The sequence below is a fragment of the Pleurodeles waltl genome, chromosome 6, assembly GCF_031143425.1.
Source record: "Pleurodeles waltl isolate 20211129_DDA chromosome 6, aPleWal1.hap1.20221129, whole genome shotgun sequence".
Classification (NCBI taxonomy): Eukaryota; Metazoa; Chordata; class Amphibia; order Caudata; family Salamandridae; genus Pleurodeles; species Pleurodeles waltl.
In genome coordinates, this window is record NC_090445.1 from 1,713,649,953 (window position 1) to 1,713,666,546 (window position 16,594).

The 16,594-nt window shown below is 44.4% G+C and overlaps 1 protein-coding gene across 1 annotated transcript in view; it reads left to right on the plus strand.

Moving 5' to 3' along the window:
- The window catches only part of LOC138301432 (saoe class I histocompatibility antigen, C alpha chain-like), a 248,416-nt gene extending 236,292 nt beyond the window's left edge, over nt 1–12,124 (plus strand). Inside the window, exon 8 of the mRNA XM_069241924.1 lies at nt 6,704–12,124. The gene's annotated coding sequence lies outside the window, so the exon portion shown is untranslated. The remainder of the gene's footprint in view (nt 1–6,703) is intronic.
- Nucleotides 12,125–16,594: the final 4,470 nt, after the last annotated feature.

Sequence of the window (16,594 nt, forward strand, 5' to 3'; positions counted from 1 at the left end):
TGACCAACTCCCAGACCATATACTCTTATGGCTACCCTGCACTTACAATGTCTAAGGTTTTGTTTAGACACTGTAGGGGTACCATGCTCATGCACTGGTACCCTCACCTATGGTATAGTGCACCCTGCCTTAGGGCTGTAAGGCCTGCTAGAGGGGTGACTGACCTATACATGCATAGGCAGTGAGAGGCTGGCATGGCACCCTGAGGGGAGTGCCATGTCGACTTACTCATTTTGTTCTCACCAGCACACACAAGCTGGCAAGCAGTGTGTCTGTGCTGAGTGAGGGGTCTCTAGGGTGGCATAAGATATGCTGCAGCCCTTAGAGCCCTTCCTTGGCATCAGAGCCCTTGGTACTAGAAGTACCAGTTACAAGGGACTTATCTGAATGCCAGGGTGTGCCAATTGTGGATACAATGGTACATTTTAGGTGAAGGAACACTGGTGCTGGGGCCTGGTTAGCAGGGTCCCAGCACACTTCTCAGTCAAGTCAGCATCAGTATCAGGCAAAAAGTGGGGGGTAACTGCAACAGGGAGCCATTTCTTTACATCTTGCATTTGTTATCTGACGAGAAACTCACAGGAGAGACCCTAAATAGCCCTCGGAGGAGGATTGGCTACCTAACCAGGTAAGAGCCTATCAAGAGGGGTCTCTGACGTTACCTGCTGGCAGTGGCCACTCAGAGGTCTCCATTGTGCCCTCACACCTCTGCATTCAAGATGGCAGAGGTCTGAGACACACTGGAGGAGCTCTGGGCACCACCCCTGGGTTGGCGATGGACAGGGGAGTGGCCACTCCCCTTTCCTTTGTCCAGTTTTGTGCCAGAGCAGGGGCTGTGGGATCCCTGATCCGGTGCAGACCGGTTTATGCAAGAAGGGCACCATTGGTGCCCTTCAAAGCCTTTCCAGAGGCTGGGGGAGGCTACTTCTCCCCAGCCCTTAACACCTATTTCCAAAGGGAGAGGGTGTAACACCCTCTCTCAGAGGAAATCCTTTGTTCTGCCTTCCTGGGACTGGGCTGCCCAAACCCTGGCAGGGAAGAAACCTGCCTGAGGGGTTGGCAGTAGCGGTAGCCGCAGAGAAAACCCCTGAGAGCTAGTTTGGTAGTACCCGGGGTCCATGCTGGAGCCCTGGGGATGCATGGGATTGGCACCCTAATACCAGATTTTTCATGGGGGGACACTTCCGTGATCTTGGACATTTTACATGGCCATAATCGGAGTTATCATTGTGAAGCAACATATAGGTATTGACCTATATGTAGTGCACGCATGTAATGGTGTCCCCGCACTCACAAAGTCTGGGGAAATTGCCATGAACAATGTGGGGGCATCTTGGCTAGTGCCAGGGTGCCCTCACATTTAGTAACTGTGAACCTAACCTTCACTAGGTGACTTATAAGTTAAGTGTATAACTTAAGTGTAGTGTAAAATGGCTGTGAAATAACGTGGACGTTATTTCACGCAGGCTGCAGTGGCAGGCCTGTGTAAAAATTGTCTGAGCTCCCCATGGGTGGCAAAAGAAATGCTGCAGCCCATAGGGATCTCCTGGAACGCCAATACCCTAGGTACCTAGGTACCGTATACTAGGGAATGATAAGGGTGTTCCAGTGTGCCAATCAGAATTGGTAAAAATGGTCACTAGCCTGCAGTGACAATTTTAAAAGCAGAGAGAGCATAAACACTGAGGTTCTGGTTAGCGGAGCCTCAGTGATACAGTTAGGCACCACACAGGGAACACATTTAGGCCACAAATTATGAGCACTGGGGTACTGGCTTGCAGGATCCCAGTGAGACAGGCAAAAACAAACTGACACCCAAGTAAAAATGGGGGTAACATGCCGGCAAGATGGTACTTTCCTACAGATTGCACATCTTGTGGAGTAGAGAACCCCATTATAGCTCAAAGAAACTACACCTCAAGAGTGGCTAACCCCGGTTCACTGTGCCACGTACCAAAGCCAGAGGATCCATCAGAAATAATGAGACCTAAGTTGAGGAAACTCAGGCAAGAGTATTAGACATCAGTCTCACAGCAAAGTCCACATGTATCCTAAGAGCCAATTATGGGATTTCCTCAGTGCGACTCGTGTGTTTTTCAGGCAAATCAAAACACTATCCACACCTCAACAAAGATCACCAGCCGCCCTCATCTGCGATACACAATAGGACAGAAATACTCCCACGCCTGGGATGTTTACAAACCTGCTCCACCAACGAGCTAGCACACTTTTTAAGAAAAAAACTTCTAACCACAAACTGGCTACTGAAGACACTAGAACACCACATGGGTTCCAGAGGAAAATTCAACAGCGAGTTTACATCATTTCTGACCAAGAGACGCCTTGTGATGTAAATCGGACCCCACACCTCAAGCATACATCAGGTAAGGTTCAGAGGGGCATATTTATACTCTGTTTGCGCCGGAATTGCGTTGTTTTTTTTTACGCAATTCCTACGCAAAACTAACTCCATATTTATACTTTGGCGTTAGATGCGTCTAGCGCCAAAGTCCATGGAGTTAGCGTCATTTTTTAGCGTGGACACGTACCTTGCGTTAATTATATGCAAGGTAGGTGTTCCCGTCTAAAAAATTGACTCCGAGGCATGTGCGTCGTATTTACACTCCTGGGCAAATTTCACGCCCGGGAGTGGGCGGGTCAAAAAAAATGACTTTAACCCGCTTTTGCGCCGTATTTTAACGCCTGCTCAGGGCAGGCGTTAAGGGACCTGTGGGCTCAGAATGAGCCCACAGGTGCCCTCCCATGCCCACAGGGACACCCCCTGCCACCCTTGCCCACCCCAGGAGGACGCCCAAGGATGGAGGGACCCACCCCTGGGACATTCAGGTAAGTTCAGGTAAGTGTATATATATTTTTTTTTGTGGCATAGGGGGGCCTGATTTGTGCCCCCCTACATGCCACTATGCCCAATGACCATGCCCAGGGGACAACAGTCCCTTGGGCATGGCCATTGGGCAAGGGGGTATGACTCCTGTCTTTGCTAAGACAGGAGTCATTTCAATGGGGGTTGGGCGTCGTAAAAAATGGCGCAAATCGGGTTGAGGCGATAATTTTGCCTCAGCCTGACTTGCCCCATTTCTTGACACCCAAGCTCCATATTCCCCTACGCCGGCGCTGCCTGGTGTACGTCATTTTTTTTCACGCACACCAGGCAGCGCCGGCGGCTAACGCCGGCTAACGTCATTGAATAAATACGGCGCCCGCATGGCGCTTCAGAATGGCGTTAGCAGGCGTTAGATTTTTTGACGCAAAACTGCGTTAGCGCAGTTTTGCGTCAAAAAGTATAAATATGGCCCAGAGTACCACCGAGCTCACGCCTAGTTCGGACATTTAGGGGCATATTTATACTCCGTTTGCGCCGAATTTGCGTCTTTTTTTCGACGCAAATTTGATGCAAAACTAACTCCATATTTATACTTTGGCGTTAGACGCGTCTAGCGCCAAAGTTCATGGAGTTAGCATCATTTTTTGGCGTGAACACCTCCCTTGCGTTAATGATATGCAAGGGAGGCGTTCCCGTCCTAAAAAATGACTCCGAGGCATGTGCGTGGTATTTATACTCCCGGGCAAAAATGACGCCCGGGAGTGGGCGGGGCAAAAAACCCCGCATTTGCGCCTCTTTTTAACCCCTGGGTCAGGGCAGGCGTTAAGGGACCTGTGGGCTCAGAAGGAGCCAAGAGGTGCCCTCCCCTGCCCCCAGGGACATCCCCTGACACCCTTGCCCACCATAGGAGGACACCCAAGGATGGAGGGACCCATGCCAGGGGAGAAAAGGTAAGTTGGGGTAAGTATTTGTTTTCATTTTTTTTTGTGGCATAGGGGGGCCTGATTTGTACCCCCCTACATGCCACTATGCCCAATGACCATGCCCAGGGGACATAAGTCCCCTGGGCATGGCCATTGGGCAAGGGGGCATGACTCCTGTCTTTGCTAAGACAGGAGTCATGTTGATGGGGGATGGGCGTCGTAAAAAAATGGCGCAAATCGGGTTAAGACGATTTTTTTGCCTCGACCTGACTTGCCCCATTTTTAGACGCCCATACGCCATTTTCCCCTACGCCGGCGCTGCCTGGTGTACGTGGTTTTTTTTCACGCACACCAGGCAGCGCCGGTCGGCTAACGCCATTCTATAAATACGGCGCCCACATGGCGCTTCAGAATGGCGTTAGCCGGCGTTAATTTTTTTGACGCTAAACTGCGTTAGCGCAGATTAGCGTCAAAAAGTATAAATACGGGCCTTAATCCCTCATGGAGCATCCGAGACTGATCAAGAAAGACTGATGTGACTGTTCAACAATATGCTGACAACAGATAATTGTATCTTAAAATATCAATAATAGAAGAGACAGCAAAGCTGGACAAGCTCTGGTAAACCTCGCCTTAAATTGTATCAAACGGAATACCTCCTCCTATCTGTTAAAATAAAGCTCAACCCAATGATTCTGACCTCATTGAACCCAATGGGCTTCTCCACCTCAGTCTCCCCTGCTTGCAAACCCTGAGCCGCGCACTAGGTTCAGCTTCACACTCATTCTGCACATCAACAAGACGGCCAAAGAGGACAATGTTTATCTACGTGCCCTGAAGAAAATCTTCTACCTCTCCCAACCAAACATCGTTCAACCTCTGTGCTCTCACTAGGAGTATCCAGACCGGACTTTGGCATCACTGTTCTTGCTTGGGTACTTCTTCCCTTCATAGCTTCACTCTAAACTGCCGTATCCAGACTGGACTTTGGCATCACTGTTCTTGCTTGGGTACTTCTTCCCTCCATAGCCTCACTCTAAGCTGTCGTACCCAGATTGGACTTTGGCATCACTGTTCTTGCTTGGTTACTTATTTCCTCCTTAGCTTCACTCTAAGCTGTCATACCCAGACTGAACTATGGCACCACTGTTCTTGCTTGGCTAATTCTTCCCTCCATAGCATCACTCTAAGCTGTTGTATCCAGACTGGACTTTGGCATCACTGTTCTTGCTTGGGCACTTCTTCCCTCCATAGCCTCACTCTAAGCTGTTGTATCCAGAATGGACTTTGGCATCACTGTTCTTCATGGGCACTTCTTCTGTCCATAACCTCACTCTAAGCTGTCGTACCCAGACTGGACTTTGGCATCACTGTTCTTTCTTGGGTACTTCGTTTCTCCATAGCCTCACTCCAAGGCGTCGTATCCAGACTGGACTTTGGCATCACTGTTCTTGCTTCAGTACTTTTCCCTCCAAAGTCCCTCTCTAAGCTGTCATCCACTATGCCAGTCTGACCCTAAACCGAAGTTGGGCCACTTCTGGCCTGTGTCAGGTTAAGGGATAATAAAGGTGCAACCGATCAGTCTTCAGCCAGACACCAATCCCAGACGTGTGCTACAACGTCAGTCCTACCTAAGGCTGGAGCTTCTCTTCGGATCAGATTCCAATGCAGGTTAGGGAACCTAATGTTGCACATGATGCTGCAGATGAGGAGGAGGGGTATAATTTACATCCTCATTGTGGAAGTGGTGATGGCTTATGCTTAGGCCTACAAGATGCCAATGGGGATAATGCATCACCTGGAACAGAGCTAGACTCTCCACTTGGACCATCAATGGAAGAAAGGGCCTCTTGCTGTAGTGGAACGAACGGCTAATGTACAAGACTGAAAATTGGCCACCGGGGAATCAAAAGCAAATAAACTAAATGAGATTCTCGAACCGGTCTGAGCCTCACCTGATGTACAATGAAGCCCTTCTGATAACTTGTTGGTGACCTGGGCTAAGCCTTTCTCTGGTCCTCTGGTTAGTCGGTCTGGTGGAAGGCGCATAGAGCGCCCCCGGGAGATCCAAACTTCCTAACTAAATATACTACATCATAACATCTGAGTAGTTCAGGTACCAACCACTAAGGTGAACCAAAATTATTTTTCAACCGATCCTCTGAATAGAGATTCAAAGCTAATTGATGCTTTTGGAGAGAAAATACGGTTCTGCAATCCCACAGTTGTTACCTGCGGTTTGAGTTGGAGTTGGGACACTTTTAGTTTGAGAGCCACCCATTTGGCCTTACTTTGGCCTGTGTGTCCCGTCAGATAAATCTGGCTTACTTCTCACTAATCCCGTCCCCTTTAGTAGTAAGTCGGACCGTTTCCCCACCCACTAACTCCAGTCCCTCCCTATTTACTACTAAAACATATTCTTACATGTGCAGAGACTCCGCAGTTGGGGCGTAGAACCCTGCATATAGGCAGTGCGGAGGACTCATAAAACTCTGCACCTAGATCGTTGAATTGCAGTTTGTAGTTTGATTTGTAGTACTTCAAAATGTAATATAAAGTGCAAATTGAGGATCGGGTCTTGAGTTTGTGAATACTGAAGAGTAGTAAACTTACTCAAGCATGTGTAAACTTACTCAAACGTGCAACAAACCTTGCAGGGTTGGTGTGCTGTTCAAGAAAGTAGTCCCCTACCTGTTATTATTTTGTTTTTTTACTTGAATTCTGCCTTTGTGAATAGATGGATCAGTTCATGCTTGTTACTCACAGATTCCCTGGGAGGCTCAACACAGAGTATAAAGTGGAGCTGGAAGGCAGTGATTTTCAGTGATATTCAGTATATTCATGTTTGTCTTGCACTGTTACTTATAATCTGTCCTCTGGCTGAGGATGGGGCTCTTACTGTAAAAATATCTGATCCTCAGTATTTCTGTTACAGATCCAAGACCTGGGGTTGGAGGTTCCCATCAGCATCTCCAGAAAGGAGAGAACATCCTTTGACAGAAACAGAAATCCATCTCTGGACATCCATTATCCTTCTCTCCTGAACGAGGCAGGCAGAAGCAGCGCTGGTCCTTCTTGAGCCGGAGTGTTGCCTCTCTCGCCCTCTTCTTCCTTCCATGGGGACTTCAACCCTAGTGTTATAATTGCATCCTTGATCATAAAGTGGTGGTGGGGGGATAGTAATTGAGAATTCTAAGATTCTACAGAGCAAAATATCATTTGTCATATATAATGATTTATTTTGCCTGGGAGTAATAACATATCATTGCTTTTAGTTTGAAATGTAGGAATTTAATTTCAGAAACATTTGACTTTTGTGATTTAACAAGCAGCAATATGTCTTGCTTTTGACTTTTCAGATGTATATCTAAGTTCAGTACTTCACTTTCAAGAAGCATCAGCTCTCTTTTTATTTCCCACAATGCCCTTCACCTTTGTGTGCATCCGATTCCTGTAGCTTGCTGAAGTCTTTGAGGACTGAGACTGGAGGTGTTTACAGAGAGGTGAACTGAGTGATGAGACCCTTGTTATAAGGCTTCTCTCCCAGTCTTAGTTCCTATCTGAATGCAGATGTCAGATGGGCAGCAGTAGCCTTCCCCCAGGCCACAGGGACTGGAGTTTAGTTAACTTGCTCCTTATATAGGTTCCTCGTGGTTGTTGCATATGCTGTTGTGATTGGTTTTTGGTAGATGGTGTTTCTTTGGTTGCTAGCTCCAGGGATGCAGTTATGATTGGTGGATAGGGCTGGGATTTTGATTGGCTGTTGGTTCTAGGGCTGTGATTGGTGGATAGGGCTAGGATTCTGATTGGCTGTTGGTTCTAGGGCTGTGATTGGTGGATAGGGCTAGGATTCTGATTGGCTGTTGGTTTTAGGGCTGGGGCTGTGATTGGGGGTCAGAAAATAGGGCTGTGACTGGTGAATAGGGCTGGGTCTTCCATTAGTTGGCTAAATCAGGGTTTAAAATAGGATTGGCTAGGGTTAGGACGAGCTTCTGTTTGGCCGGTAGGGCTATAAAAGACCAGGATTCAGGGCGTCTCAGCCCGGGCGTCGAGGCAAAGGGCGGAGAGGACAAGGGCAGCTGTCTGTTTGGGCCTGTTCGGGACAGGTAGGGACTAGGGACTAGGGCCAGAAATGCTGCCCAATTCATATTTCCCCAGGAATGTATTCCACCCCAACACATCCCTCAACATGCAAACGCATTATCTGCAAAGATATCCAACTCATGCATCACAAACTGACCACAGACACATTGCATTGCCCCACCACCCAACACAATACCCTACATACAACACATATACACATACCCCCCATAACTACTACAGTCAAACACCTTCATTCTCACAGCAAACACTACTCTGTCCCCTCCCGCTAACACTACCTGCCACCACCCACACAATACAAAACTACAACATACAATTCTCTCAGTTTCAGTCTCCCAGACACACACTCTCTGCTCATACTAACCAAAAACACGATTCGCTGTTCACTCCACACAGACCGCCTGTCTTCATAACAATGCCCAAACCCTGCCTTCAAACACATCATCTACAAACACTCTTCCTCTCTCCTCACCAATTACACACAAACATACAATCCCCACATTTCACTCCACCACACATATTACCCCTTCCGGTCATCTCAACTAATACTTATTTCCCTGACACACACCCATCACCTCTTACACACCTCATACATTCATCTCCAAAACACATCAACACCCCATCTAACACTCAAATTCCACTTACCAGCACTAACTCACATACAAATCCCTCACCAAAAACAACTACACCAATAGCCCCTCTCATTCTTCCACAAAAACAATACTGACCACAAACATCAGCACATCAAAGCAACACAAACTTACATTACACTCATCGTCATACCCACTCCCACCCCCAGGACTACACAAAGGATACAAATTCCATCCTATCTCCACCCCTACCCCCCACTCTTCACAAACACCTACCACAAGCACCCCATCCCAGCAACCTGCATTCACTCGCCTCTCCTCCATTGCACAATTTAGGGCCTTACATCATGATCCACATGCTCCTCCACCACCCCTAACCCATACTCCATCCACACTAAACAAACGCAAACAAAATAAAAAACATGCCACTCATAGCAACCTCGCACCCCCTTGTCTGTTACATAATAAAACTACCCTACAAAAAACAGTACACTCTTCATGTCTCTCTCAGCCACCAAGTCCACCACCCACACACACAGACCCAACAAAATGCCTCCTTAACCTGCTGGAAGAGGAACACTATGTTGAAAAGCAAGACTATTGTGAGCCTCAAACAGTTATCACAACTAGCAACACTCCTGCTTCAAGCTCACATTATACTACTTACCCTTCTCCTAAACAAAACAACACTACCACTAACACACCCTATCTAAACTGCCAGCTCATAAATGCTCGATCACTCTCAAAAAACAAGCACCACATCTACGACCTGCTCACAGACACACAACCTGACTTACTATTCATTACGGAATCCTGGTTGGGAGATGACATGGCACCAGTGTTGCACGAAGCCGTTCCTCCGGGCTATCAAACCATCACACAAAACCGTATAGGCAAGAGAGGAGGTGGACTAGCTATTATATTCAAACAGGCAATAAACCTCAGTAAAACAGACAACATCTCCATACAAGGTTGTGAAGCCCTCCTTACCAGATGCCACCCTACTCCAACTTCCTCCTGTAACTTTCTCCTCCTTTACAGACCTTCACCTAACAACTCCACTTTCCCTGATGCTTTTCTTGACAGAGTCTCAAACCTTATTACACTATACTCCAATCTATGCATTCTTGGGGATCTAAACATTTGGTTTGACAAACCCAATATGCCCCATCCAAAAGCTATCACCACTGGCCCACTCGCATTGAACCTACATCAGATTGTACACAATCCCACACACATCGCTGGTCACATCCTAGATGTCATTTTTGCTAAGCTTCAACTTGTTACTATTCATAGCATCACACCAACCACCTGGTCAGACCACCATCTGATAACTTTCCGACAGACAACTCCACAAATCAACACACCCCACAACCACTTACATACACCTATCGACCATGGAGCAAACTCAATTTGGATCACTTAGAAACACAACTAACAGCAAACACAGATCTAGATACAATCAATTCTGTACCAAAACTTTATGAGTGGCTACAGGAAGCTTTTGATGCCCTAATGCCACTCAGAAAAACTAAACATGACAAAAGAAAACCAACACCTTGGAGAAACACAGAACTTAAAAAGATAAACCAACAAATCAGAAAGTTGCAGCGGACCTGGCTCAAAACAAACAACAGTCAAGACAAACTGCAGCTACACAAACTTAACAGGATATACAAATCATCAATCAAAAAAGCAAAAAAAAGATACTACTCAGACCGAATTCTAAATGCTCAATCTACAACCAAGGAATTTTATAAAATTCTCAATGAATTTCGAAAACCCACATGCATGGAAGGAAGTCATCCCACCACTCAAGATTTCACAAACAAATTGGCAACTCACTACACAACCAAGGCAGACACATTGGGCTCCTATTTAAAACAGAAGAAAACCATCAGCACCAACCCCTTTACTAAAATACCCTTTAAGAATAAACCATCCCAACCTCTACAGTCTTTCAAACAAATATCCCAGGATGAATTTATGGATTTGGTCAAAGCAAGCAGACCTTCTGTTTGCCCTTCTGACCCTTGCCCACCACAAATCTTCAAGAACATCCTGCTATCTACTTCTGCTGCCACACCTGTAAGAAGAATCATCAACAACTCTTTAACTTCAGGAACTTTTCCTACAGACCTGAAAAAGGCATACATACGACCATTATTAAAGAAAACAAACCTAGACCCGCAAGACCCCAACAACTACAGACCTATCACAAATGGACCTTTCCTGGGCAAATTGATAGAAAGAGCAGCATTCGCCCAGATGTCACAATTCATTGAAGACAATTCTATACTTTCAGACTTCCAAACTGGATTCCGCCCAGGAAGAAGCACTGAATCGGCACTCATGGCAATATGGGACGATCTTAAAAACACAGTCGACCGAAATGGAGTTGCTGCACTACTTCTCTTGGACCTCTCAGCTGCCTTTGATACGGTTGACCATGACACCCTAACTCAAAGACTCCACAAAGCCGGCATACAAGGGATTGCTCTCAACTGGATTACTTCCTATCTCCAAAAAAGAGCGAATATCATCCACTCGCCCCCCTTCTCGTCCGAACCCTACCTCACAAAAACAGGGGTCCCCCAAGGGTCAATCATCTCACCTTTGCTTTTTAACATCTACATGATATCTTTACCAGAACTGACCAATGATTTCCATCTCACATGCTACAACTATGCAGATGACACACAAATACTACTTCAATTAGAAGACCCCAAAAACATTTAAAACTCACAAATCTTCAGTTGCCTCAGAGCCGTTGATCAGTGGATGACCTGGAGCCATCTCAAACTAAATACCTCCAAAACAGAAATACTCATACGTGGTGACTGGAAAAATTATGACCCTCTGTGCGTCTGGCCTGAAGATCTCAGACCACCTCCTCAATTATCCAAGGAAGTTAAAAACCTAGGAATCACCATGGATTCCAAGCTAACTATGAATGCCCAAGTAGACAAATTAGCACGCACAAGCTTCATCACCTTCAAGACTTTACGACGCATCTTCCCCCACCTCGGATTTCCACACAAGGTGCAAGCTACTATCTCACTTGTATTATCCAAACTGGATTATGCCAATAGCCTCTACCATGGATCATCTCTATCTGTTATGAAAAAACTACAACGTATCCAGAATTCCGCAGCCAGGCTACTACTACATATAAAGCTGCAAGCCCACATCTCCTCTGCCTTGAGAGCACTACACTGGTTACCCGTTGCCAGAAGTTGCACTTTCAAACTGCTTTGTATCACCCACAAAGCTATACATGGAACAGGACCGCTTTTTATCAGAAAGAAAATTACCAAATACATCCAACAAAGAACCCTCCGCTCAAGACTGGCACCCCGCCTTAGAACACCACCATACAAGAAAAAGACTGTAGGTGGTACATCCTTCTCCGTCCAAGCAGCCAAACTATGGAATTCATTACCCCCAACTATAAGAGCCACAGATAACTTTCTTGTTTTCAGAAAACTACTTAAGAGTTGGCTCTTTCCTTCATAACCACCTTTTTCAAACAACTATGAACTGCATATGTCTATGTGGATTACTATTTTTTCAGATTATATGTATATTTCTATTTATTTATAGTTTCTTTGGAAAATATGTATTGCTACTGTCATAACAATAAAATACACACACACTCTTTTAAACCTGTCTGACTAAGTATTTTTTACCCATGATTCTAATTATGTATTGTATGTGCATATGTGTGTGTATTCATGTGTGTGTGTATAAATATATATTATATATATATGTGTATGTATGTGTATATGTTGTTTCTGTGCTTGGCATGTTTGTGGATCATTGCATGGCTCCTGGTTTTTTTGGGTTGTTATACTAGATATCTATGAATTTCTGCTCTCATTTTTCATCACTCTTATGTCATGTCTCTATCAAACTATCCTCCATTCTCACTCTGACTCATCCCAAATCCCTTCGACCACTTTCATCTCCTAAATATCTCTGCCTAAGCTCTTCCCTCCACCTTCACATCTAACTCACCAAACCTCACTCTACCTCTGTGACCTCCCACACAACCCTACTAAATTCTCCTGCATTCATCTCACCCTGCTACTATGCTCTCCCTAACCCTTCCACATACTCTTCCCCCCTCCGCCCCCCTTTATTCATCCCAAGCCTTTGGATTGAGTAAATGAAGGATATACTCCCAATTAACACTTCTGGTTTTTTTTCCTCCTCCACCCCTCCATTACTCCAGTCAATCTAACTAACAAACTCTCATATCCGCGGCTCAAATTAACTCATAATAATACTAAAACTGTACTCATTATTAAATGATACTAATCCATCACTAATTCTTGTTGGGTTCCGGAGTAGCGTGCTACTCATCGAAAAGCGCTTTGACGCCTCGTCAGGGGTAGTAAGCGCTATATAAATACGATTACAATACAATACAATACAATAAAGCAGCTGTAGATAGCATTGTGGGGGTCACAGGACACTGTCTTTTGATTCCAGAACCACTTTGTGGAAGTTGTAGAATTTGTCAAAACAAAGGATAAAACAAAGTCCAGAGAGAATGGACTGTGCCTCAGGTGTTTTCTTATGTGATGAGGGAATGACTGACAGCCTAATTCACAAAGGTAAACGTACAATTTGTGGCAAGTTTACTATTGTTTTGCCATTCACAAACTTCAAGTTAATAGTAGGTTTATGACTGTAGAGATTCTGCAGTCGGGATGGAGAACTCCGCACATCAAAAGATTTTGCTGTCTTTTTATATTCAACCTATCTTTTCATGTGCAGAATCATCTGTCCTGACTTCAGAGTCTCCACAGTCGTAAACTTGCTATTAACTCATAGTTTGAGAATAGCAAAAAAATAGTAAACATTCACAAAAGTGTAAGTTTACCTTTGTGAATCAGGCCCAAAGTATTGATGTAGCACTTAGGGCCTCTTGGCACTGGATGCAGTTTTCCCAAGTGCTTGCTTTTATGGGGTTATTGAACCTTAACTGGTACAAAAGGGTGCAAAAACACCAGGGCGCTTAAAACATTCCTGCCAGGTGCTCTGCAGGTTTTTGTACTCAGTGTACAGATCTGGCTTAAACATGGTGGACAGTCACTCATGTATGTGCAACCATCTACATGGTACATAATGTCAGAGATATACATCGGTGTGCAGGGTGGGCAGTGTTAAAGCCATGCATCTGTTCCAATGGTTCACTGGTGCCGCAACGATGCAACAATATGCACAGTGGATCTGTGTGCAGAGTAGATACTGTCAGAGCTGTACATGTGTGATCAGGATAGATAGTGATGGAGTTGAACATCTATGTTGAGTGGAGGGATTTGGGACCGCGCACCGCATACCAAGTGGATAGTGTTAGAGCTATACATCTGTAGGTAGAGCTGATACTTTTGGGAATATGTGTCCATGTTGGACCACACTTCTGTATGTAGAGGAGACAGTGTTGGGACCTTGCATCTACAAGCAGAGTGCCTGGAGTTGGAAGCCCACATCAGTAGATAAGTGGATAGTGTTGGGACCAGGCATGCATACACCGAGATGATTGGGGTGGGACCATGCATCCGTTTGGAGAGTGGATGGTATTTAAATGTGAGAGAATTCTTTTGTTGCTGCGGATCTGAGCCCCTGGATCAGATTTCAAAGGAATGGGAGAGGGGACTGTCCTAACGAATGGGTCTGTCATTGTGCAGCGAGATAAGTGGTTTGTGTGTCTTTGCAGTACATAATGAGCAGTAAATTAATGTGGAATGTGCAATAAGCTTGATTTAAATGAAGCTTATCATCTGCTGTCTGGTCAATCTGTGTCTCAGCTCTAGCTGCTCTTTAAAAGGACTTTTAGTGGGAATGTGGCGTGTCTCTAGGAATCAACCTGCGAGTGTATTTGAGATAAATATAATTAATAAAGGAACTGTTCATGTTGATATCTTGGCATGCTTTCTATTTATTTCTCCATCTTTTTCAAACATCGTGACATTCCCTGGTAGCTTGAGGAACTCCCGAACCAACATTTTTATTTTTAGGTCGCGCGTTAGCATTCGGCCTGCTGTATATTAAAGTATACAATAGAGTGAGTTCCAGTGTTTTCATTTGTTAGTTGCAGTGTCCTTCAAAAATCCTTGCTTGCTAGTGGTCAGTTCTGACTCTTTGTCCTGCCTTTTTAGGTCGAGTCTAGGCAGCGTGCATGCGCTGTCTCGCGGACTGTTGTAATTGCTTTGTGGGCTCTATGCCCACCTACTGGCTTCTTATTGGCTGTGTGCTTGTTATAATAGTATTCTGTCGTTGCTATTGGTTTGTGGCATGCATTTGGCATGCCTCCTTTTGTGTTTATCCCTCCTAAAGCGCAGCGACCAAGTACAATATTCTCACACAGGTTTCCTTTTTTATATGTGTGTGGAACTTTTTTTTTACTATTTGTAGTGGCACTGTGGCGATCAGTCTGTTTAGCTTTGGTGTAATTTTTTTGTTGGTTTATTTTCGGTGTTTTTACTGCTTTGGTTAGTAATTTTTTTAATGTGCTTAAAGATAGCAGTGTGCGTTGGTTTATTGTTGTGATTTTGAAACGCGCTTAAAGATAGCAATGCTTGTGTTCATTTATTTTTTAATGTGCTTAAAGATAGCAGTGCTCGTGTTGGTTTACTGTTGATATGTACTGTTTGCACAGTTTCCGTTTTTAAAAACTTCAAAGCGATATTAAGTAAAGTTTACGTTATACATTGGTCCTTATAACACATACATGCTTTGTCACACATACACGCTGTCACACAAATACACACCACATAGAAGTGCTCTCTGTTAAACACACATACTCTTTGTTACACACATCACCCACAGAGACATTGAGATAGAATTTATTTTGCATTTACAGCATGTTAGGTCAACATTCCAGTGTGGGCTTTGGTTCATATTTGGAGCTTTTACTTTTTTTGGTTTATTAAATTGAAGAACGTACTTAAATATAGCAGTGCGCATATTAGCTTAGATGTGGTGTTTGCACTTTTACTTTAGTTACTAAAGTTTAAAACATGCTTAAATAGAGCACTACACTCATTTGCTTTATCGCGTTTGCACAGTTTTTATTCTTAATCAACACGCAGGTATATTATTCAAAGTTTCCGTGCATGTAGATTGGCTTCATAACACACACACGCTCTCTCAGATATACAGGCTCTCACGGACATACACACATCCTCTCTTCCACACAATCAGTTTTTGTCTCTATTTCACACACAAACTCTTTTCTGTTTTTTTCTTTCTCACGTTTTAATTCAGACAGCACTCTCTCTCTTTCTCTCTCTTTTCCTCTTCCACACACTGCACTAACATTTTCACATACAGTCTCCCTCTCTCATTTTTAACTCCCTCTTTATTTCACTAACACACACATGCGCTGTATTACCTATAGAAGCGTTTACGCACATACTTACATTATTTTTCAAATGCACTCGTGCTCTCTGTTACACACACGTACTCTGTCTCACACACATCACTCACAGAGACATTCATATAGATTGTATTCTAAGTTTTAACCATGTCACCTTAATACTGAAGCCTGCGCTTTCACTTAATTGTTATATTTGTTCAGTTTTAGTTATTAATTACCTCGCTGCCATATTATGCCGACTTTTCGTGCTGTTAATTGACAAATCTCTACAGTGTTAGCAAAGTTTTTATTATACACTGACACAATTTAAAACCTTACCTTTCAGGCTTCGTTGGGCCTGCTTAATATTTTAGTATTATTGTCATTGTTAAAAGCCTACAAGTGCTAATGTCCACTTTTATTTAATTTACGCACAGCTTCAAATTAGAGCAGTTACAGTTTAGGTGTGCCTGTTTAAAATGTGTTATTTAGTAACATCAAATTAAAGCCCATCAGTACCAAGTTTGTATTGGATCCTTAAATGCATCTGCTGTAACTTTTTCCTGAGGGACAAAAGCAATTTAGCCACAACAACGAGTCTGCAGTGGGCAGACAGGGTTCTGTAGTTTGTTGATGTGTTGCGAAAGATATCTCCTACCTTCCTGTGGGAGAGAATTATCATAGCTATAAAGATCCATACCATGAACCTAAACAGCATATGTAGATTTGTATGTTGACGTTACAAGTATGCTAATTCACTTTCCACTGA